Source organism: Lasioglossum baleicum, chromosome 13, assembly GCF_051020765.1.
Source record: "Lasioglossum baleicum chromosome 13, iyLasBale1, whole genome shotgun sequence".
Taxonomy (NCBI): Eukaryota; Metazoa; Arthropoda; class Insecta; order Hymenoptera; family Halictidae; genus Lasioglossum; species Lasioglossum baleicum.
In genome coordinates, this window is record NC_134941.1 from 14,419,876 (window position 1) to 14,444,394 (window position 24,519).

Consider the following 24,519-nt stretch of genomic DNA (forward strand, 5'->3'; position numbering starts at 1 on the left):
TCGGTAAGACAATCGCAATTGACGGGGGCCATGACGGGGCGCAAATAGAAAGCGCAATTATCGGAAGAGCGGACAAAAGGCTCCCACTTAGCGAATTCCAGGCTGGAACCTGGGGAATAACGATTACGATGCGAAAACGTTTGTCGATGAATGTGAAAGTTCACAGCGACATCGGTATGTAACTAAACTCTGAACGTAGCTCGAGAGCTTTTAATGTAGCGTTTACCTGTTGCAACAAACCACGGGCTCGTTTGAACTTGTTAGCCGGACATTTAGCACGTTGTCGCTAGTTGATCTGGGATTGCATACAATGCGTGTGTAAACCGTGAAATATAGCCTGTTCCGCGAGCTCGTAGACTTTTCGCGACGGTGAAAACGCTACGCGGTTCCCCAATAACCTTTGCTCTTTCACATACACGATTATACTCTAACTGATAAATCAAAAACAAATAAAAAAAAATTATTCACTTAAGGGGGTTTAAAAATGGGCATTTTCAGTGGTCAAAAGCCCTTTATTGGACAGCGTATAGTATAGCTATTTGCATAAAGCTGTGACAGCTACGTAAAAATAGGACTTTCGAGGGAGACAGCGGTCTAAATAGATCTTTTATCGACCCTTGTAAAAACATTTTCGGATCGATGAGAAAGAATTCGGTGAACAGTTGAAATATTCTACGGAAGCGGAGCGGAAAAAAAGACGCCGCAGGAATTCCGAGTGCGATCGACAGGACGGCCAGGCGTCGCTCGTTGCATTCTTATCGAGCTGCCATTGTTTCCTCGACTTCCCAATTAAATGCCCTATACGCAGCCGGCCACGTGTGCGTCCCCGTGCCCCTCTGCCCCCCGGAGTTCCTCGATTCATCCTCTTCCCGTTTCTCTCTGTCTCCTTTCCACGAGCGCAGTCTCGATTCACGAACCCGTGAATGGGCGAGCACGCGATTCCGGGAATTTAAAAACGGGAAGGAATTTCTAGAGAAAGGTAGAGGAAGAAGCAAACAGAACGTACACTTACAACAGACGAAACTAGAGAGAGACAGAGGAACAGAGAGAAGGAACGGATACTAAAGGGGACGTTAACAGAAGAAAGACAACGAATCGTTCGGAGCTCTATGTGTGATGTAGGCAGAGAGACACGTGGTGGGTGTGAGCTACTGGTATTTTATTGTTCGCCGGTGTGATTTGTGGTGTTGTTGTGTTGTCGTGTAGACGACTTGCTACACAGGGTGTACCGGTTTGTTTAGAAGGCCTCTGAGTGACGTACAAGATCGTTTGGCCGCGAGGTTTCCGTTGCTCTATCGCGTGCGCGCGCTCGCTTTGAAATCGAAAACCTTGGGGACCTCCTGAAATAGATCCTAGAACAGATTTCCTTAATAGATAGAGAATTTTCCTTGACTCGTCGCCATCACCGCCCTGCCGGCCAGACGACGACGCTCACCGGTTAACGAGTTACTTGTATGTCGCGATATTAATATCTAGCTAGTCCGACGGCTGTCTTTGAAATATCGCTCGCATTGTTCCCTTTCTTGCCACGGAGCACTCTGGCCGATCCGCGACTCTCGAGTCGAGTCGGCCCGGCCTCAGGATGTTCTACATATATTTTCTGTCTGACGTAGCAACGTTTATGGCTGTCGCGCTCGTTCGTCGGAGACGTCGTCGATCGGTTTTTCACCGACTCCCGTTGACGCGGTTGTTGATCGTTTATTGGTTCGACGAGGATTTTATCTCGACATTCTTTGGGGACCTCGGATTTTCTTGTGTCCTAATCGAAATTGTTCTTCTCGCGAGGCTAGAAATATTGAATACCGGTGAGAGGATATATCGACGAGGTGGAAATTCAGAAGAGAAGGAGGCAGCGCGAATGGTCATCGACCGGAAAGCCATGAATCGACATGTTTCAGAGTGCGATAGGTTTATCAGAGGAAGTCAGATGCTACTCGAGGAAACGTTCCCTCGGGGAATACGCGTGGGCTACCTACGGTACCCTGAAGAAATGAGTGTAACCTCGTCGGTATGCAAGTATTATGTGTCTCGGGGAAACGGGATATCCCCGACCTGACTCGGCAAACAATCGATACCAGAGTAAAGGAGTCGATATACTCTGTTTACACGTGTACGAGCGAAAAATTGTACGCGCCGAGTCGAAGTATGCGCGATCTTCTTGCGACCGGCGACGTTTAATCGATTCCCACGATGCACGGGCTCGATCTTATCAGCTTATCGAATTACTCCCCGAGTCGATTATAAACATTCGCGTCTCATTAACAGCGTGAGAAACGGGCTCTGCGCGTTCCAAGTTGCTTTCTTCGCAGTAAGAACAATTTCTTTTTAAAAAATAAATTTTTTCCCATTATCTAAAAACCTAGATGTAGAAAATCGCCCTATGTCCCTCAAAGGGGTGCCAAGCATTCCCAGTTTCTTGTAAACAAGAATTTCGGTAAAACTGTGAGGAAACGATTCCGAAATGCATGAACCACGTATCGAATGCACTCCCAGCGAATGACTAAATGACTGAATGCCTTGGGAACGGAGTAGGCTATCAGCGTGTCGCGTCGAAGCGGTTTCAGAGTTATCGGATAGCTCTCGCGGCAATTACAACCCCCGTGCGTTTCCCACCCCGTTCTCCTTCGGGCATAAACGTCCCGATATTATTAATTATCCGGCTGCTCCGGAGCACCGGCACACCGGTGCCCGGCCGGTCGAAAGAAACTTTGAGGCGGACTGTAACGACGCTCCCCGCCGAATAAGACTATAAATTCGTCTGTGTAAATCACGTGGGAGGGTAACGACAAGAGCAGTAAGGCCATTTTTTTTCTTTCTCTCTCTCTCTCTTCCTTGCCGGGCGCGTACTGAAGTGTACGCGCGCGATCTCCGCACACGCTCGTGGAAGATGTTATTGGTGGCAGGTACACGTGTGTTCCCGAAGGGAAGCACGGACGTGGCCGAAGGGACAGGAAAGTACAAGTGTTTCAAGGAACGCGTAATTTATATTCGAGGCCCGTCGACGCGCGATGCGCGCACGGTTTTATGTGCCTTTCGGGAAACAACGTTACGAGGCAATTAATTTTTCGAAAATCCCGCCGATTAACCAGCCACCACCGCACCGACACCCTCGCCCCTCCGTTAACCGTTCCGCGCCGGCCACAAGGCTTTGCAATGTATCCGCAATGTTGGACGCATTGTAATAAAACGGACCCGTTGCCGCGTCTCTCTTTTTCCCTCTCTCTCTCACTCGTTCTCTCACCTTATCGCTCTCGCTTCGGCTCTCTCTCTGTTCCGCTGTGTTTCGAGCGCGCGAACGGCTTTTATCGTTCGACTCGGCTCACTCTGAAATTTATCGGCGTCGTTCCCCGGCGAATTTGTTGCTCCGACGACTATCGGACGAGGAAGGAATTTTTGGAATAATTGATAACGCTACGCCTCGACGGATAACGCGAGCCGCGAGCGACGGGGGAGAGTGAGATGGAACGACAGTCTTGCACTGATTTTTCATTTATAGTCTGAACGTTTGTCTTTCTTCGATTTACGTTTTATCAAAATCATTTTTAGTCTAGCTGTTTTTATCAAGGGATGTTCGAGACCTGTTTGAAGTACCAAAACACAAAAGTGTCTACACAGCGACGTCTACACCAGAGAGGGCAACGGCCTCTATATTTGTCTAAGCCTCGGCTCGGAAAGAAGGGATAATTATTTTCTGAGCTTCCTGGTACGAAGAAAGACAGACGAAGAAAGAGAACGCCAACGGAGTAGGAAGTTTGAAACCAATTAGAACCTTCCAGTCAGCGCGACGAACCAAGGCTCGGTCAGTTTACGCCCCAGCTGGAAAAAGCGAACGAATTCGAGGATTTTTGCCCCGCAGTCACGAACACCGTTAGAGGCGTTCCTGGATCGCGGATTTGAATCGGATTTTTTGCGGTCGTTACACGCTCCTTCCACCCAGACACACACGTTCCCTGTCGTCGCGAAGGAGAACGTGATTATTAATTCAATTCACCGGTCCCGTTCCGGAAACTTCGCGTTTTTACTTCGGTGGACTGTCGAGGTCGCTTTGAACACCTTCTAAAAAATTCGTGGGACCGGAACGGCTGTCAACAGCGAGCATGGAAGTGGTAAATAAAGTTTTAGCATGAGTAAAATGTTAATTTCAAACGGACAATTTCCCAGCAATCGCTTTGAATACCTTTTAAAAACTTCGTGGAACCGAAACGGCTGCCTACAGCGAGCATGAAAGTGTTGTATTCCGGATACTCAATATAAGTATATTTATTAAGTACAAATTCTAAACGAAATACAAACTACGAACGTAATGCAAAAGATCTTAGTGGTCTAGACAAGACTCGGTAAGAGACTGGTCGGAAGCGAACGAAGACTGAGAAAAGAATGCTCGCGAGAAGAAGAAATCAGCAGGAGATATAGGTTTTGGGTTCTGTAAAGTGGGGGTTGTTTTAGGTCTAATGGTCAGTAAGGGATGAATCATGGGGATGAGGTTCAAAGATGAGTAATGGTAGATGGAATGTCGAACTGAAACGTCTAGATTACATGAGCGATTACTAATGCTAGAGAGAATCTTATCGTTGGTATACATAACGAAAGTAGTAAATAAAGTTTTAGCGTAAAGTTTAATTTGAAATGAACAATTTCGCAGCAATCGTCGATACGCTGATACAGTCTGTGAGTCTGTGGATCGAGCGTGATTCGTGTTGGTGGACGAAACCATGGGATCGCGGGAGTTCACGGTTCGAAAACGCCGCGCGAGTCTTCGACGAGAACGAGATCGAAGATAATTGGTAGGAAAGCAATAGGTCGGGCCCGTGTACGCACATTTCTGCGTGCGTGGCCATCTGTAACAGAGGCACTGTATAACAGGAGGGAGCAGGGAGAGAGAAACGACGTGTGCAACGGCTCTCGACTATAGGAAACGAGCCGAGAAAGAAGGAGAACGAATCCCGCGAGCGAGAACGAGGCGGATGTGGCGCTGAAAGACAGCGGCTTGTTACTTAATTCCATGCGCTCGCTTAAATAGAACGACTTAGACTTAAGGTAGTCTGCAAAAATCGGAGACACGCCGTTGTGGAGAGGCAGCGCGCGACTAGTGCGTATGTACACGCCGCGCCGGTGCAGCATACACCAACACAGCGAGACCGACGGGGTACGTGTACGTATAAGACACTCGGACAACAACGTATTTGATCGTGCAATGTCGGGGGTGCCTACTGGTTTTGATATACGAGCACACCAATACACGATCGAACGGTGTTACACGCGTGAGTCATATTGAAAACCAGTCCTAGCGATTGCTCGAGAGCACACGCGCGAGCGCGAGCCTCTAAAGTGCCCGAGAGACTTCTGAATATCGAGACCGCGTCGACGAGCAGTCGACTTTCTTCTCTCCATTCTGCGGCTTTTCGACTCCACAGGCTCCCTTTATTCCTCGTTTCGCCCGACGATTTTACGAAAAATTGCTACGGCACGTTTTCAGTTATTTATTTTTATAAGTGAGCCATTGACTCTTGCCCGATCAATTAACTTGTCTAAATAAAAAAGTAGAGAACATTTATTTCAATTCCTCGAAAATATTCTGTATAAATGAGACATCGACTTGCCTGATCGATTAATTCCTCTAAATCATTTTTATATCCACCGTATGTTTTTACATCCGCCACTGCGCGAGATAGAAAGCCTCGTCATCTCCAAGAAATATTTAGCTGAAAGAAGATAAAGAGATAACTGCACAATGCATTTCACTCTTTCCATTCATTACACCCTTGCACTCTTCGCATTCATTCAGAAATGCACAGCTAGAAATTTTTGCAATTTCAGCCCCACAGAAAATGTTGTTTTTAAATCCACATCTACACCGCGCAGAATGCCTCGTCATCGTCGACTGCATCCCGAGAGGAGCTAGACAACATCCACTGTTCTACAAGACTGTCTTTTCGCGTTGAATAGCTCGAGGAGGCAAACAATTTTTAATCAAACTCGAAGCGCCATTCAGAGGATAGTGCGGAAGCATTCGTTTCGATACACCACCGCACGATAATGAATAAATCCATTCGGAGAGCAGAGCGCATTGTCATTATTGCCTCGTTTCACGTGCTACAAGCCAACTGGCAGGCTTCCCTCCCGGTCACAATGGCATCCGTATTTGATGGACAATAACGGCGGGGCCATCACGTTAGCGAAAATAGTTTATGTTCGTGCAATCCGTGGAACCCATTACCCGCGAAAACAATCATCCTCCTTAAACCGACGGAGAAATCCCTCCCCGAACAAGTCATGAATCCTATCGACCGATAATCACGATCCTAGCCAACAACATTACCCGTGGGCCTGTTCTTACTGCCAGATTGGGTTCCTGTATCGTGAGAAGACCGTAGTAGGTACACGTCGAAACTCAATATTCCTGGAGACGCGATCCATCGATCCGTAACCGTGAGGTTCAATTCAGATCTCGGGAAAATCCCGTTTTCAATTGTTCCATTCTTTTCGATTCGGTACTCTATCTGCTACAATAATTGTATATTTAGAAAGAGAATTTTATTTTTAAAGAAGATTACTGCTGCAACAATAATAGTACATTAAAACCAAAAATCGAGTTCAGTCTCGTTAATAAAATAAATCACTAGTCTAATCCATTGGTGATAATTAGACAGCGGATTTTATGCATTCATCAAGAGTTTAAAAACATTGTTATATTATTTCTAACCAATTGAACGTGTCAAGAAAGAAAATACATTTCTAATTCTCTTCAATTTGTTGCAATTTAGGTAGGAAATTTATATTTTACATAAAGAGCCGCTGTCTACTGATAATAGTCCGTCCAGTTCCGGTGAAAGAAGACTATCGAGAGCTCACAGCTAAGAATAGAGCAGTTTAAGTCACCGCAGAAACTCGGAGTTTAAATAAATCAGAAAACCTAGTCGGTTACAGACACACCACTTCGAGTATAATACTTGTTTCAATTTACTTTAATGATACTACAGCCGATAGTTCTGCTCTATTTGTCACGCATGTTACACTGTTAGTATCTTAAATTGCTCTATTTACTACGCTTGTCCATGTTCGCATTAATAACGTTCCTGCTTTACTTTCTTCTTTCTGTGTTTGTATTAGATATCTCTCCGCTGTACTCTTCAGTTTCTATCGATCGAACTTTTACCGGAAACGTTCTATTCGCGATTGCTTCCGTTCTCCACTCGCTGCACCTGTTTCATTAATTATTAAAATCACTATAATTTTCAGCAGTTTAGAACAGCCATCCTCGATAATCGGTTGACCTTGTTTCAGCTACCAAAATAGGTGTCTGCTCTAGATTGTCACTGGTATCGGTAGACTCTCAATTAGACTATCAATTGATCAATACTGTCAACAGTCTCTCAACAGTTCAAGCTCCAATCAGCAGATACTCGATCAAGCCTAGCACAATCAACGCCCAAAATCTCGTAAAATCCTGTTCTACGTTCCTTCATTTAACATGATCATCATTTTTAAAAGTGGGTTATCCTTGGTTTGTTTCTAAGACAATTTTAACTACTATCAGAAATTTCTCAAGAATCCATCTGGCGATCTAATTCCAGCTACCAAACCACGCAAACCTGATCTACATGCGCTATCAGCTCACCTAAATCATTTCTTTGTCTCGACTATCAGCTGACCATCAGCCACCAATCTATCACACCTTTCAACAGTTCAATTTCCAATGGCCAACACCTCCATCAAGCTCTCTGTCACAATGACCACCAAAAATCCCATAAAATCGTCGACTACCATAAAATTTCCTTCTCCGGTTCTACTATTCACCAAAGTTCCGTAATCGAAAGAAACCCAGGAGCGCATTCCATAGAGCATAGTCACACACACACACACACATAGTGAGCGCCGATCGAGTCGCATTCCCAAGTGTAAACGATCAAACTTCGAAACATAAGCCAATCGTTTTCCTCGAATACAAAATTCCGGGAATTAATCGACGTGCGTTATAGTGTGGCGGGTGTAGGGCGCGGTGAGGGGAGCTGTTTGCACGGGTTTCTCTGGAAATCCGTATATCGGGTCTCCTCGGGTGTGTACGCGTGTACGCGCGTATTACAGGCAGAAACGCGCGCGGAGAGAAGCGGTCAGGCAGCGTATCCACCCACGACGTGGCATACTGTAACGAGGCTACAGTCCATTAAGTGCGTGCGGCTATTATGGCTAATGCATTACGGGCCGATAAAAAACGGGAAGTATAGCGGCGGGCCGCGTGTGCGCGCACGCCCGGGAACCGGACCACATTCCATGTCGGACGAGTATGTACGCGCTGCTCAATGCATTGCCTTCAAGTACAACGCTCGTAGATACGACGACGACACGCGCAAGCACCGCGAAACCCTCTCGCGAGACCAGACGACTCGGATCCTCGTCCTCGTACATCTAACGTAGCCCCCACCCCTCTCACTATGCTTCTACAGTCTCTCTCCGAAGATTCTTCCACGCTCGTTGCATTTTGGATCCGCGGGAAACCGAAATTTAAACACGAAAGCTAAACATTCCGACCTGGAATAATTACATTGTGTAGGATTTTTACATCAATTTTTAGTGTGACTGCTAAGGGTTAGCATTGTTTGCGTCATTCAAAAAGTGCCTCCAAGAACACTAATGTTACCCTTTGCAGACTTGAGCTATTTCAACTTAAAGATTAAACATTTCTTCCGACCTAGAATAATTCCATTGTGTATGATTTCTTTCATTTTAAGGATATGAAATTGATGTGGTACCTCATACGATACTTAAATATGTAATAATTAAATAGGTACTAACATATTTAAAAATGTACACAATATTGTGAATAATAGTACAGCAATTTTTAGTGGTGACTGCTAATGGTTAGCATTGTTTGCGTTATCCAAAAAGTGCCTCCAAGAACATTAACGCAGACGGAGCATTTTAACTTGAATATTAACCTTTTCTTCCGACCTAGAATAATTCCATTGTGTATGATTTCTTTCATTTTATGGATATGAGATTGATATGATACCTCATACGATACTTAAATGTGTAGTAATTGATTGTATACGAAGATATTTAAAAATGTTCACAATATTGTGAATAATGGTACAGCAATTTTAGTGGAAACTGCTAAAGGTGAACACCCTCCAAGACCACGGTGCTTCATTTGCCTCGAATAATTCGTATTCCAGCGAGAATGTTCGCGAACGGAGGATAAACGAAAACCGATGTGAATGGAGAAAGTTTGAGAGTGCGCGTGTCGCACATGGTCTCGGTTAATCGCCGGAGCGTAGAATCGTGAATCGAAGGCAACAGTCCGCGCGGTGACAGCTGAAGGATCCTCGAGTCTCAAAAGGAAAATAGAGGGTCTCCCGTCCGAGAGCCGAGGGAAAGGGTGAGAAGAATTCAAACGCGGAAACGACACGGGGTGTCGGTATAAAAAAAGAAACCGAAGGAAATGCGGCAACGGAGGGAAAAGGATGCTACAACCCTTTTCCTCTTTCCTGGGTGTCGCACGGGACACCACGGAAACCACCTTCGGAAATTCTATTTCTAAAAATACCGTTCTCTCTTTTCTCTCCGCGGCACCACGGGCTTTTTTGTCTTTCCACCCCTCTGAAGATGAGCACCGGCCATATGGTCCAGGGGCCAGATAAAAAATTCATATTTCCACCAGGCTGAAGGGCCGCCGGTATTTTTAAACTTTTCAGCCGAGCCGCGCGCCGCAGAGAGAACGTTCAACTTTCCGGCTTTCGGCCCGACTGTTTCGTGACTTTTTCGTAAACCGACTATTCCATTCCGAGACCCGGCTGCAAGCTTCAAGAATCGATGAAAAACTGAGCCAGTCTACTTCTTAAAAGAATTCTACTGGTTCAAGAGTAAACAATGAAGAGTCTGATTTTTAGAATCAGAAACAGGATCATAGTGCCCGATTTTTAGAAACAATTGTGCCCATAATTATGAAAGTGATCTAATAAGTCACATATGTCTTGTTTCGAGATATTTAAGGGAAAGGGATATTAACACTAACGGTTCATTTTTGACAATATCGAAAAAATTACATTGAATTAATTTAGTTTAAGATAATGTGACGTGAATAACTGTAATAAATTTGTTTTTTTTTTATTTTCACTTACTTAGATCACTTTCATAATTATGGACACAATTATTCTTTTAGTCGAAGCTGTTTTACACGGATTTTGCAGCTTCCGGGCTTCGAATTGTCGATTTTCTTGCGCAGAGGGAATGACGAATGAAATTTTCATTTTTTCGACGACTCCAGGTGCCCGTTGATGTCCCCCACCCCGCGGCGCTATCCCACAACGTGGAAAGATATTTCCATCGTATCCTGGACTACCTGGAATCGAAAGTACCGATTTTTTTTCATCGGGAATCCACCCCTCTAGCAAACGGCGCGACGGCTGAGCCAGTGGCCCGTTATTTAAAGGTTCCTTTTTTGGCTAATGGTTTTCTCACACGGACGCCGGAACGGTACAAACCCCTTCTTTCCTGATATTCGAAACCTCATGGAAAAGCTAACGAGAGACGCTCGAGAAAAAAGAACCGTGACTCTGGCCCGAGGGAATTTTCGAACCCATTAGACTATTTTAATTCCTTCTCCAACATCTGATAAAATAAGGAACTGTATTTTGGATGATTCTCATGATTATTCCCACTGTATTATTCTCACGAAGTAGCAATAATTGCAATTAAACGCAGACGGAGGTGTGCCGAGATGATTCCGAAAGTGTGATTTCATTTTTTCATGTTTATAATTCATACATTCATTTAAATATATATTTCGATTTCTCTGGGCGGCACAACTAATTTTAATTCAGAGTAAGCGTCCGAGGAAAGGAAGATTTTGATCTTCTCTCTCCGGTTTAATTAAACCCCGAATTAATGAGACCGACTCACGAATCAAGTGTTTCTGGAACTTCTCTAGATATATTATTTCATTGTGCCTTGAAAAATAACGAGCGTCAGCAATTTTACAAAATAGTGTGCTCAGACGCGATCTGGAAGATAGTTTTAATTAAGCTCCGCCCTAATTGGAATAAATTACGAAACACGTGTTACTCGAAGCTCTTTGCATTATTAGACATTTGAACGAAATGCAACGAGAAAATCAACTTTATTTTAAAAAATAGAGTTTCCTCAGCTAACTGTAGTTCCGTCTCGGGTTTCCGGAAATCCCAGAAAAGTTCCCAGAGTATCCCGGTCGCAGTAACATAATCGATTCCTTACGTAAATGAACGGTGAACGGGTTGAGTTACGCCTAAGTGCATTAGTCTTTTGGAAAAATCGAGCGAATCTCGATTCGAGGAAACACGATATTTTCGATGGGTCTATAAACGGGTCTTTAAGGAAACGATATATATAGGAGCACCGGTATCCTGACCCATTTTAAAGAAGGGTTACTCGGCAACCCTTTCGCCTAACGGGCCACCACTATATTTCCCACATTCTACTTTCCACGAAACAGCAGCTACCTGATTCTGAACAGGGTGGAAAGCGGCAGACACGAATTAAACGATCCCCTCGTAGTGCAGGTGACGCAACAGGATAGATCAAAATTAATTTCCTCCCATCGATCGTCTCTCTCTCTCTCACGAAATCTCCGCACTCTCTGCATTTGCATCCCCTTCCGATCTCTTTGTTCACAGCTGGCCCGAATTGTTAATGTATCGTGCATCCCTCCGAGACTGCTTTTTCTAGTAATTCTTGTTCCTTTTCGGCTGATTTACATTTCGATGCTCTGGCTACAATTAGGCTGAATTTGTTGCTTGGCTTGTGGGGACATTTTTAGCATGTTTTTGTGGGGTTGAATACGAAAAACAGATGGGGAGAAAGATTTCTATAAACCAGCAAGAACATGAGAGAGAGAGAGAGAGAGAGAGAGAGAACTGATAATAAAACATCACCAAGATTTAACGAAGCAATTACCACGATAAACAGCGCAATCCATAATTCCATTAAAGAACAAAAGCACCGGACACAAGGAAACCCAGTGTATCCCCATAAAATCTCGGCGTAGAATCGCTCGAAGTCCCAATTGAGGGCCATTCAAGTAATATTCGGGATCATTGGCCGCACAAGAAGACGCACACGAGGTCTAATCCACTCGAAGAAGCAGGCTCTACTCCGGCTCGAGAGAAAGGTGTCCGAAAACCTCTGTGCGATCGATCGTGGCATTATTGTTCCAGATTCAGTTCCGACAATGTCCCCGTAGAAGCGGCGTTTTTGATCGACGAGTGGCTGGTCTCGTTTGCAGAGAGCATAATCGTGACAAATGAGGATGTCGAATCACACCGGTGAATCGAAAAGAAGGAGAGAGAGAGAGAGAGAAAGAGAGATGAAGAGAGATCGGTTCACAAGCCGGTCGGTCCGTGAATCAGGCCCATTTTCGTTCATGACTCTTTTCAGCTTTAATCATCCTTAATCCGCGGCCATAAACTACCCGCACGATGTAAATAGCTCGGAAATGTCAATCTAAAAGCTGGAAGGGAGGATGAATTGGTCGCGACAGCAAAAGCCATGGTTACACGTACTGTACAGCCTTATGGGAACCACTCGGGATCGTTTTAATTCGATCCGTTCTCGCGGCATTGTTTCACCCGGACGGCCTGGGCTAATTCGGCACATTGTTACTCCATTATGTTTACGAGCCGACATCCACCGGGAGAATCGACCGAGTCCACGAGGGACGAGAAAAAGGAGGAGGGAACGCGTACCAGAGGGTGGCGAAACTCTCGACATTATTGGACAAGAGCTTACCCTAGCTTTACCCCCAGTCGAAGCCGAGTCTGCGCCCTTTTGTTTCCGCGATTGTAACTATGGAAAGCCGTGGAAACACGATGAATCGCGAGCCGATGTTACCACTCGCCCTGGGAAGGCTAGTTTCGCTGAATAGTTTTGAACCGGGGGTAGAACCGGCGCGCTTTGTCGCTTCTCGTCGTCCGAGGGGTGGTTTTCAATTCGACTTCGAGTTCTGGACGGGTTTTTTCCGGGGGAATAGTTGGTCTGCATTTTGGGAGCTGGTTTGATTAGAAGCCGAGTTTTTTGGTTGATGTGAGTGGCCTCTTTCATGGGATAGCCTTGGATATTATTAAATACCTAAAGGGTGGATTGTCTCATGGTGGAAAAATTTTTACCATGAGAACAATATAACATGTCCTCGCAATTCCTCAATTTTCAAGCAGCAGAATGTTACTAAACCCCTGTTAAGGCGTTAAGTACTGTCTCAATGAGAGTACCTGATTAAACGAAGACGAAAGTGATCTTCACACACCCCTGCGAATCGCACCCCGATAAGCGACGACGATGACAGGAGCAGCTCATTTCCGGGGGTGAAAAGTAGGAGGGTCTAGAATGGGGTTGGTTGAGAGGGCGGTGTGACGTCATTGGCTGACAGTGGCGATTCTGCGCAGGGGTGGATTCACGCGTCGTCGAGACGAAGATGAAGTCATAACGACACAAAATCACAAAAGAACCTCCAGTCACATATTGGAATTACCGAGGATGGGCAGACATCTTCATCAACAACGATCCTGCCAATCTTTCCTTAGATACGACACAATCTTCTATAGAACTCTATTACCTCGAAGAAAGACGAAGTGTGACAGTCCGAAAAACTCCCTCGAAAATCCCGGCGGAATCAATCTAAATCAGCCCCACTCCTTTCGCCCAATCCCAACCCCATTACTCACGCCTCCCGAAAATTCCTCCGACCAGACACAGCAACAACACCTCCTCCCGGAGCTCATCAATTTTTCTGAAAAAATGCGCAGACCGCCTCGAGTACCGCGCGAGTCCGCTTGCCGGGTCACTTCGTCTCGCTCGAATTCATCATGCCCGGTCGGTCCTAAGTCGCCGCAGCATCCTCATCGATCAGCATCAAGCATCGTGCTCGGAGACCCTCCCACAATCACCCCCACCAGGTGCGGGGTGCATCGGCGACAAGAAGCAGAAGCACGTGGACTGGCAGAGCAAGTAGAGGAACGAGCAAGGGAGAAAGCAAGAAAGGAGAGAAAGAAAGAAACAGAGACAAAGAAAGTGAGAGGGAGAGAGAGAGAGAAGAAGAAGAAGAAGACGAAGAAGAGCCCGAGGGCGCAGCACGCCGCTCGCCAGCCGGTGGACGAGTGCGCGACAGTAGACGAAGACGAGAGAAGAGCTTGGTCTCGAGAGACAGTGGCAGAAGCGTGTAGTGTACGTCGTCGATCCCGCTCGCTCTACTCGCGGCGTGGCTGTGGTCTCAGCAATCGCGGAGGACCCGTCGTACCCGGTCCTCGAGTCGGACAGAGAGGGTTGCGAGCGGGTCGTAGTGGGGGGAACCCGCGTCTGAGACGCGGAGGAACGGCGCGAGGGCGGGGAGAACGCCGGTTGTCGTTCCGTTTGACGGGGTGGGGCATCGGTACCCGGCCTAAGTGGTGGGGGCCGCGAACCGTGGAGCAGCTCGTTGCCGCGAGGAGGGGGCTGAAAACTACTCCGCTCCCCTCCTCTCTGTCTCTCTCTCGCCCCTCGGAGGGGTTCAGTCATCTCGCGCCAGCCGAGCCACGCGCACTCGCCTGTCTCAGAATCTGGGCTCGGTGAAAGACTCTCTTCCAAAAAGCTTCGCACGTTGTGTGGTTCTCGCACACGCGCGACATACACACGTCTCTCCTCTTCGCCACTTTCTCCACCCCTGCGGGCGACGAACGGGGTTGCAGCAGAGAGAGAGACGGTCAAGAGCTTCGTTCGTTGTTCCTCGCGACCATCGGTCACGCGGACACACGCGCTAGCAGGCACCACCCCCTACCGATGGAAACCGCGGAACACCCCCACTTCGTGGACCGTCGAGCCCCACCAGGTGGTAGGAACCAGCTCCGTGCGGAACAGCGTCGAGTTTCCTTCGTGCAGAACCAGTGATCCTCCTTCTTCGATCATCCCCTTTGGGAGATTGCGGTGCTATCTCTTTCTCTATCTATAATCTATCTGTCTATCTATCTTTTTCCTGTTTCTCCTACAAACCGAGAAGATACTCGCGAGGACGAAAAATTTTCCGGTGATTCGGAAACAGTGCGACACACACACGCATACACACACACGCACGGTTTCTTGTTTCGCGAATCGCGTCGTCGAGTTTTTGCGCGTTTCACGCGGCTACGCTCGCGCTCGGCGGCGCCCGGCGAGATCATCTCCGTGTGCACGCGCGCACGCCCCACCCCTCGGGCAACCCCGCCACCACCAGTTCGGCAACGCAGACCCCTCCCCCTTCGCCCCCCGGGGCCAACAGAGACGCGCGAGCAACTCGGAGCGAGGACAGTGGCATCGCATCGCGCGTCTATCGACTTCGACCCGGTGGATGATCGGTGGTGCCGCGGGGACTTCCGGTTTGTTGGACCGTCGAGAGGGTGGCTGGCACTCGCCCGCAGTTCGCGCCGCGACACGAAATCATGCGAGGTCGGCCGGCTCGGGTTCGATGACAGTGCGACGACGATACGGGAAACAGAGATATATCCAGTGGTTGATGTATATTTGATTATTTTTGTTGTATTTGTTCTTCGGTGGACGGTGTGATTGGCCGATGTTGTGATTGCTTCGTTCTACGTCGACGTAATATTTTCTTCTCGTCATTCTCCCGTTTCTCGTGATCAGTGAGATCGCAGACCGTATCTGCAGCAACGGTGACGACTTTTTTCACGATCTCGGAGGTTCTCGAGGGTGGCAAACACGTTCTCGTTGGTCGTGAAGCGATGACAGAGTGACGTCCGAGGACCTGGACATAATTTTGTATTTGCATACTGTCGCGAGTGAGTGTGATGAGACACGGTGACGCAAGGATCTTGCAAGATTAGACGGTCCTGGACACGACTTCCGGTATCAGGGGCTTCCTCGAGGACTATGCTGCCCGGGGACAGCCGCCGAGACGACACTCGTTGAGATAACACACAAGGTAAGCGTCGAGATCATCCCCTTCGTTCTCAATCTCTCCGGTGATGTTGACAAGTGTTGCAAACAGTGTTCCGAACTGTCGTTGATTTTCCAGTGTTAGGCTAGTCGATCGCAAATCGTACAAGATGCGCGTACACGAGTTTGCAAGGATAGATCACGCGGAGGTGAATTTTCAGAGGAATTTGCTCGAGAGTGGAAAAAGTGTTGGTGCCTTGATTGCCGGTTACTACAGCACTTCTTCCTTCCGTTTTTTCCGTGGAACATGCTCGCGCATTAGAATAACCGAGATTAATTTACACGTAATTAGCCCTAATTGCGCCTACAATGTTCACACGAGCCTCGACTCCATTAGATGCATGTAACGATAAATCGACGATCGACATTCATGTATTCGACGGATTTTCCGTATCGCGGTGAAAATGCCCAGCTGGCTAGCTGTTTCGTCTGTTTCCGGGGTGAGGGGATTAGCATAGAGAAACAATGGGGAGGATTACACATTTTTCGAGAATTCGTAGCTTGGATCTTGAAGAGTTGCTCGACGGGAATCGAGTTTGTTGGATCTCTGCGCTGATGTTGGGGTACGCCGCGTGAACTGTTTTGGAACGTTTGTTGTCAGGAATTTAACCCTTTGCACGCACATTTTTGTCTTTTCATGGATTTAATACCTGATACATAAATGTTCAGTAATTGATTAGATACCAACATATTTTTAATAATGAAAACAATATTTTGAATAATGGTACAGCAATTTTTAATGGTGCTTCTCTCTCTCTCAGAATTGCCACTCGAGTGCTAAGGGTTAAATCGTGTTACGGCGATAGTGTAAAGTCTGCAGTGGGACAATTCTCATGACGCTAGGCCAATTTCACGTTCTTTCATAGGATTGTTATATTTTTGTTAGAAACCTCTCAGAACAATCTAGGAAGACAATAGACCAAGAAAACAATCTAAAAATAAGCAGTAGTGGTGCGAATAGACGGTAAACATTGACAAGTGCTCTCAGCTCGAAGATAACCACGATCGGTTCTTGGTCGGAAGAGAAGTTTCGGTATCGGTGAAAAGCGCGGAAAACCGGCGGACGGGTTTATTTATAATTTATACGAGGCGGCACGCGCGGCAACAAAGTGTGTTCAAATTATGTCAGCGAAGTGCGATGGGTTATTGCGATGGGGCGGCAGTAAAGTCAGTTGGCAGCCACTTAGTCGGCTCCGGGATTCCTCGAGCTCAGGGAAGACGGATTTAGCATCGACGGGCGCGTTATTGTGTTCGAATTACTCCCGCGTTTCCGCGGCCGGGAAAAAGAATTCCCGCCGTCCGGTGCAAATTGTATTCTGAAAACGGTGGAGGTCTCGCGTAGAACACGTAATTGCGTTGCCTCGGAGGGCAGGGAAAAGTATATCCTTCTCCTTTCCCTCCTCCTCCTCTTCCTCTTCTGTTAGAGCGGAAAATTAGTGTTGCTCACTCCGGCAACCTGGAAATAACTGATATTTTTTTCCTGCTCGCGACGATCCTATCGGGCAGAAAAGAGAATGAGACTCGCGATTTTCGAGCCAACAGAAAGACACGCGATACACCACGCGAACGGGGGTGGCGAGGAGCGAGGGGGGGGCGGGGTGGAATTTTTATGGCGATTCCTTTCCTCGAAGGAGAGAGCCTGTAATCAGAATCGCGAACCACGATAACGCGACCGACCGTGCACAGCTGCACAAGCGGTTTTCTACGAGTACGTACTTCTTTTCGCACAGCCACCGTGAATTCTCAAATGTTCCCGCACCTTTGTAATCACGGGAACGATACTCGTTCGGCTCTGTGATTTCACGTCGCCGCGCCGGGAACGCCGTCGAAAAGCGAGCTGTAATTGTTTTAATCGATGCCGTTTGCTCGCCGTGATTTCTAGCGGTAATGCATAGCAGCTAAAACCGCTTGTTCCGTGATCGATAATTTTTTAGCAGACCCCTACTCGTGGCGTTCATTTTGTCGTTCGTCGTTTTGTTCTGCATTTTCATCGATTCGTTTTTTGAAGATGAGGTTGGCTAGGATTTTTCACAGCGACAGGATCAGATTTGTCGTAAACGATAGTTTTGTGCTCGAGTTTTTTCATTGATCGGATAGCCGAGGTTCTACTTGTTTTACGATTGCAGTAAATTGAATATGAGCTGGCTATCAGTGACTTTCCATCTGGTTCTGCCGCGTTTAAACGAGTTTAATAATTGCCTTTTTGTAGCGATCATTCAGGAAATAATTCTTAATCGCACGTTCTGTAGTGTAGAAATAATCGTGTTTCTGGGAACGCGGTTCAATGGCGCGTGAACATGACGTAGAATTTATTCTCAGAAGTTTGTCGGATGATGTGGGAAGATTTTTGGCTTGAGGCTCTTTCGTATGCTCCGTTGCATTTTCTTTTACACGGAGTTGCGAGTAATGCGTCTCGGTGCCATTTCGATCGTGTGAAGCGCGATCTCGTTCGCGATTGTTTTCGTTAAATTCAAGAATAAAACGTGTAACAATCTTCTTAACGACAGTGCTGTATCAAAGTGGAGCTGAATAATTGTTTTCACCTACGGTAGCAAAAGTGAAGGGGGTCGACGCGTTTCCAGCATAGCAACAATAGGTTTCAGCATTTTTAAAAGAGCAATTCAAATGCAAATACTAATTTTTCGCCGGTCTTTGGAGAAAATGCTGGAACCTCTTGTGTGCTTGGCAATTCTATTGGATATGGGTGTTAATAAATGCACACTGGTACTTTTGAAATGAAACAATTGTTTGTTTATTTAATCTAAACAACGTATCCGGCTCTTGAAACAAAGTATCAAATGCGATACTTCCAAATGTCTGTTTAGAAACGATTCTGAGATCGTTGATTCATTTTTGACAACGAACAATAAGTCCATTGTGCTGGTAACTTATTGATAATCCAACGAATTCCACACGAAATAATCCCGGCCGACAAGGACTCGTTCAATCTCCGAGAACTCGATGAAAAATCGTTCAATCGAAACCACTTCGATTCCTCGCTAACTAAAACCCCCTGTAAACGAGGAGAATCCCCGAGAGTGGTTGGTCCGCGGATACAGACATCAGCAGCTTGTCCAGATATCGATCAGTCCGGCTCGTTCTCCGCGCATCGAAATCTCCGGCCGAAAAACCCCGGCAAAACCGCAACGGAGGCAAATCAAGTAACGAGACGAGCCATAAACAAGCATTTAAGAAAAAACGAGCCCGACGAAAACGAACGAACGGAACGAACAACCGAAGGAGAGAGACCTAGGGTCCCCTTGGATGGCAGGGAGCAGGGGACCGAAGGGGAAGAGATTCTGTACGAGCAAGAAGACTCGAAAGAAGAAGAAGAAGAAGAAGAAATGAAGAAATCATGGGAAAAACGTGTACCGGGGAAGTGTACTTGTTGATACACGGTCCGAATCTCTTCGAGAAAGGAGGAAAGAACATGAAACACGAACGGTATAGGATAAAGAGGGACAGAAACGACGGAGAAGAGGAGGTCTCGAGGGGGGGAGAGTGGTGGGACGGGGGAGGAAGAAAACCTCGAAACAATTGGAGGCGCGGAGGCGGCCGCATTTCATGTTGGCTGGCATCGGCTCCCTTTAAAGAGTCTCTTGCTTTTTGTTAGCTCTTCGAAAATTATGATTGTTTGTCCGCGAGATTTACTGCGCCCGGGGGCCTCCGCAGTGCGGTACAACGGAGCCGTGGTGCCCTCCGGGGGCAGCCGAGAGGACCCCAAGAGGCGAAAGGGGACACAGGGGGCTGGTTTGCCGAGATTAGAGAATCAGGAAAGTCACGACACCGATCTACTTCCCCGCTACCGAATACCGTGCACGCGCTCTCCTCTTCCCGCTTCTTCTTTCTCTGCTCGGTGATCCTCTCTTCGTCTGTATTTGTCGAGAACCCACCCCCCTACTCATCTGCGTTATCGTAATCTGCCGCGAAGATTAGCTAGCTGTGTTTGACTTAGCTCGCTGGGCGATCAAAAGATTCCGCTGCTCCAGTTTCAGCTGGTTTTCAGAATTTGGAGATTTCTCGGTGTTTTGGCGAGGCTTGGTGGGGAAAGAAGGTTTCATGAACTAGTGGTGGGTTTGAATTTACGTGGGACTTAGTGATTCGAATTTTTCACTGGTCCAATTTTGGATAATTTTGGAATTTGTCTCCCACTCTCGGGGAGGCCGAAAAGATTTCGGTCAAGCGGGAAATACTCCTGGAATTAGTTTCTCTCATCAAATTTGTTCTAATCCAAATGCAGACGGTATTATTACCATTTATCCGGGAACCTGTAGAGCATATTATGAAGGACTCCGGCTCGAGCGAAGTGCGAAAGGTTAATAATTGCAAACTTCATGCAAATTGTGAAGCATAGCTATTCAGAGTTGCAAAATAGTATTTTGCTACAGATTACACAAACTGGATAATATCTGAATGGAATAAAATCGAGTTTTAAATCGTTCTCAGAAAAGTCTGGGACATACGAATGAAACATAATATACGATATACAGACACATTCGGAATGAAATTTTATAATATACTTCACGCAAATATTTTGGGATGTCGAGTCCAGTCGATGTTGAAGGAATAAAATTTTCAAAAATCAGAACAAACAGCAAAATCCCAAGAGACCCGAGGACCCGGGCTTGAGAGCCTCTGCCGGCGTGTTTATTAATGTCTCCGGGCAGATATAAACCGATTTAACGCCGGCCTTTTTATTTTCACGCTCGTAAAAATGAGCTAATGAATCCGTAGGAGTTCCAGGAATCTCGGTGGAAATGTTTATCAGAGCCGATAATTGCGATCGGCACGATGAAACACGATCCGAATTTTCCATTGGAAACTCACGAATCCGCTGAAATGTATAATAAACAGCGTTGGCCCAGCTCTCTCGCTCGTAAAGCATCGACTTTTGAACTCGATACACACGGTACTCGGCTGATTTATTCGGTATCTTATTGTGCCTCCGAACTAAACCCGACCTGGCCGTCCCAAAAAGTGGCTCTCCCACTATCCTTCTCTTGCTCTCTTTACCCCCTCTCTCTTTCTCTCTTCCTTTGTTGCTGATTCTCCGTCGGTCTCTCCTTCTACTACGTCTTCGGCGATCGCTCTATAAATTTCACGAGTCTTTCGAACCCTATATTTTCTCGTTATCCTCGCGTTTTGCACGACACGTTTTATTAAAGTACGATAATTTTACGAGCCTCGCGCAGCCTCTCTCGGTCCCCCGGGTCCGGCGACCTCTCGTCCTCCTCCTTTTTCTCGGTTCTGCCACCCAGGCGGCTTCCCTTTTCCCTCTGTTTCACGGTTTTCGAGGGATCCCACCTTCTGGATCGGGTTTCTTCGTTCCACCGTCGTTCCTTTTCGTTTCCTTCCCCCGTACAAGGCCCCCGTAGGAATTCGCTGTTTGCAATCAACGGCCCGCGGGAATTAGCCTGCCGGCTCGTTTGCCCCAAGCTCTCCGCTGATCCTCGATAATTCCCATTGGCCCCGAAAGCTACTTAGATGATGCATTGCTCTCGGTCTCGATCGGCAAAAAGACGATCGAGAACCATCCAGAGATATACGGCGACTCGGCTAATTGATCGAGCCTCGTTCACTCCGCGAATTGCTTCCTCAAAATTGGACCGAGCCTGTCGAGAAGCTAGGTGATCAAGAAAATGATTAAAAAACTTGCTAGTTAGTCAGAATCGCGAGGAAAATAGCAACAGCTGCTTTTCACTGTTTCCTTCGATTTTTAAGATGCCGAAACTCGCCGTTGTATTACAAAATTTGTGGAAATACTTATTTCTCCACGTGGAGGATCGAGGAAAATTCAAGAAACGCGTGTTCAGGCTTTTTTCATTCCCGCCGAGACTTCTTACATCGAACGCGAAAGATGTATGCAAAACTAATTTATGCTGATTATATGGGAAACTGGGAAACCGACATTTTTATGCGCGAGCGAAGAAACAGAGAATTTTAATAGTCATATTAGTCTCCTTAGAGGATGCATGAGTTGTGTCACTGTGTCTGGTCCGGTAGATCATGGCTGCGTTGTTCGTCTGTGTTGTTTGTCCGTCTGCATTGTTTCTGATCCGCTGGTATTTGTTCAAAGTCATATGTGCCGATAATTATGAAAGTTTATCAATTACTTCACATTAAATTATTTTAATCTAAATGAATTCAATGTAATTTCTACGATATTGTCGAACACATGAACCGGTAGTGCTCGTTATTTCAACATTATATGGAATTCATTTTTATGGGAACAAGGAATATATGACTCGGACCACTTTCATCGTTATGGGCACATATTTCCTATATGTCGTACCTGAAGAATCGAGGCTATCATTGCGGAATATGGTTGAGCGACCACGTACCCCAGGATGATGGGTATCGGGAACAGATTCAAAGTTTCGAGAGTAACCCATTCAATTACCACGGTTCGATCCGCGATTCGTCGAGCCTTAGAAGAACCGCGAAGGGAACGAGACGACGACGACGGCGACGAAGAAGAAGAAGAAGAAGAAGCGGGTCGTTCGTCCACGTCCAACTGAACCTTCCCTGGAGAAGGCAGCTCGGGCAGTAAAAGGCCTAAAGTTTTTAATACTTTCAGTTGTTTTTATGGCGGCTGGCATTTGCTCTTTTTTATTGTTCGTCTCCTCTTTCCTTCTCCCTCGCGGCAGCAAACACGCACACGTCCCTTTAGCCGAACGTCGAAAAGGGAATAAGAGAAAGAGAGAAGATGGTACGCGAACGCGCGGTTACGAGAGAGAAGGAAACAAGCCAAACGAGAGAAAGACCTCAGTCTCTCAGACCTTCTCTGATGTACGACTCGGCGGTCCGCGTGAAAAAAATCCCATAAACCAGTAAAAAAGCACGGGGTCTCTGGGCCAGAAGGGAGGACGAGGGCAGACGAAAGAACAGCCGGGACAAGGGAAGAAGAAGAAGAAGAAGAAGAAGAGGAGGGCCCAGTATCGCTAAAGGAATTCCTCTTATGACGAACCACGCGTGATTTTCTCTCATTCCCCCACCCTGCGAGGAACATCCAGTCCGAATGTGCACTTCTTCACCTCCCTTTACAACCATTCTCCTATTTCTTCTTCTTCTTCTTCGCCGTCGTACTCTCCCTCTCCTCTTCCTCCTCCTCGTCGCATCGTCGTTCTCTTCTTTTGCTGCCCTCCGGCGGGTTCGACGCGGCCGTGAAACCGCGCGATCTCGATGCAACGAATTAAAAAGCGAAGACAGAAGAATTTCGAATGACTAATGACGGCCACATGTGCCCGAGCCGCGTCTATTCTTCTTCCACAGAGACTCTCGGCCGTGGAGACGGACGACGACGTTCTTGCGACGCTTCGAGACCGCGTTTCCCTTCTTCCAAAGGCTCCCCGAGGGTTGCACCATCGTTTCGAGGTGGCTCGCGCTTTTCAGAATTCTTTTGCAATTCTTTTTGCTCGGAAGTTCACGAAAAATGTCTTTCTATTGAATATTGTCGATTTTTACCTGTTCTGCTTCTCTTCCCGGTTCCTCTGCTCACTCGAGCCCTCAAATATTTACTTAAAACTTGTTCAGTTGTTTTCTCGGGAGCCCGAAACATCTCACGTCGAGGACAGGTGCACGGCATTATTTGAACAAATTTTAAACAGTCCTCCACCTGACAAACCCCTAAAAAAAGGAATCGCACGCTCCTCACAAAAATGACCAAGCTGCTAAAAACCATGCAGAGTAACAACGAGCAGTGTTCCCATTGTACCGTTATCTCGAGTAATTTTTCGTTACGAAGAAATCCTCTGAATTTTTGCGAACAAAGCTCATTATACTTTTAATTTCGCTATCGGGAGCAGGTTCTGGCTGGAAGACGTCTCGTTTGTTCGCGTTGGCTCCCGATGATTGTTACAACGCGGATATGCAAATGGTCCCCGCGGACCGAACGGGGAAAGAGCGGAACAAAGACGAATAAGAACGAGCCACGAGCGTGGAGCGAGAGAGAGACGAAGGGAAGGGTAAAAAAGGAGGGGAGAAACGAGGAGAATACGGATTGTAGTTTTTCGCCGGACTGTAATGGAGTATCGGCCGTGTCTATGAATAGTTATGGCTCGTTTCGCATAAATTAAACCGTAAGAATTAATAGCTAATTCAGCAGGTTTTCAATTATCGTCGAAGCGAGAATTCAGTAATACGAGGCTTATAAATATGGAGGAGGATCGCCGTAGCTCCCATGGAGTCGCGCGAATTTTTCGAAACTAATGCTCGCCTAATTTTGCACGACGAATCGATCTTCCTGTTACATTTCCACCGCGTCGCGTCGATCTTTCTTCGATGGATCGAGCTGTCATGCCTCGGGTTACTTCCGTTTCTCTGTCTCTTTCCGATGGATTTAGAACGTGAACTTTTGGACTGTGCGAAAAGTTGCGACGATTGACGTCAACGATCTGTTTCATTATTCAAATTTCTAGCGTGCAGAACGATTACTGTAGTTGTCGTCATGAAATTCGCGACCGACGCGCCGCGCCGCTGAATTGATAATCACGCCAGCGAGACATTAATATCTAACGCGCGAGTGTAATCGACCACCGGTTTCCTTTTTCGAAATCTCCGTGGTGCGCTTTCGGGCCATTAGTCGCCGAG

The 24,519-nt window shown here is 46.8% G+C and overlaps 1 protein-coding gene across 3 annotated transcripts in view; it reads left to right on the forward strand.

Moving 5' to 3' along the window:
* Positions 1–14,435: 14,435 nt before the first annotated feature.
* The window catches only part of LOC143215395 (zinc finger protein castor homolog 1), a 115,780-nt gene continuing 105,696 nt past the window's right edge, over positions 14,436–24,519 (forward strand). For 2 of the 3 annotated variants that reach the window (XM_076437503.1, XM_076437504.1), the window contains exon 1: positions 14,437–15,916. The gene's annotated coding sequence lies outside the window, so the exon portion shown is untranslated. Of the gene's footprint in view, positions 15,917–24,519 lie in introns of all 3 variants that reach the window. The other variant, XM_076437505.1, reaches the window with a different exon arrangement.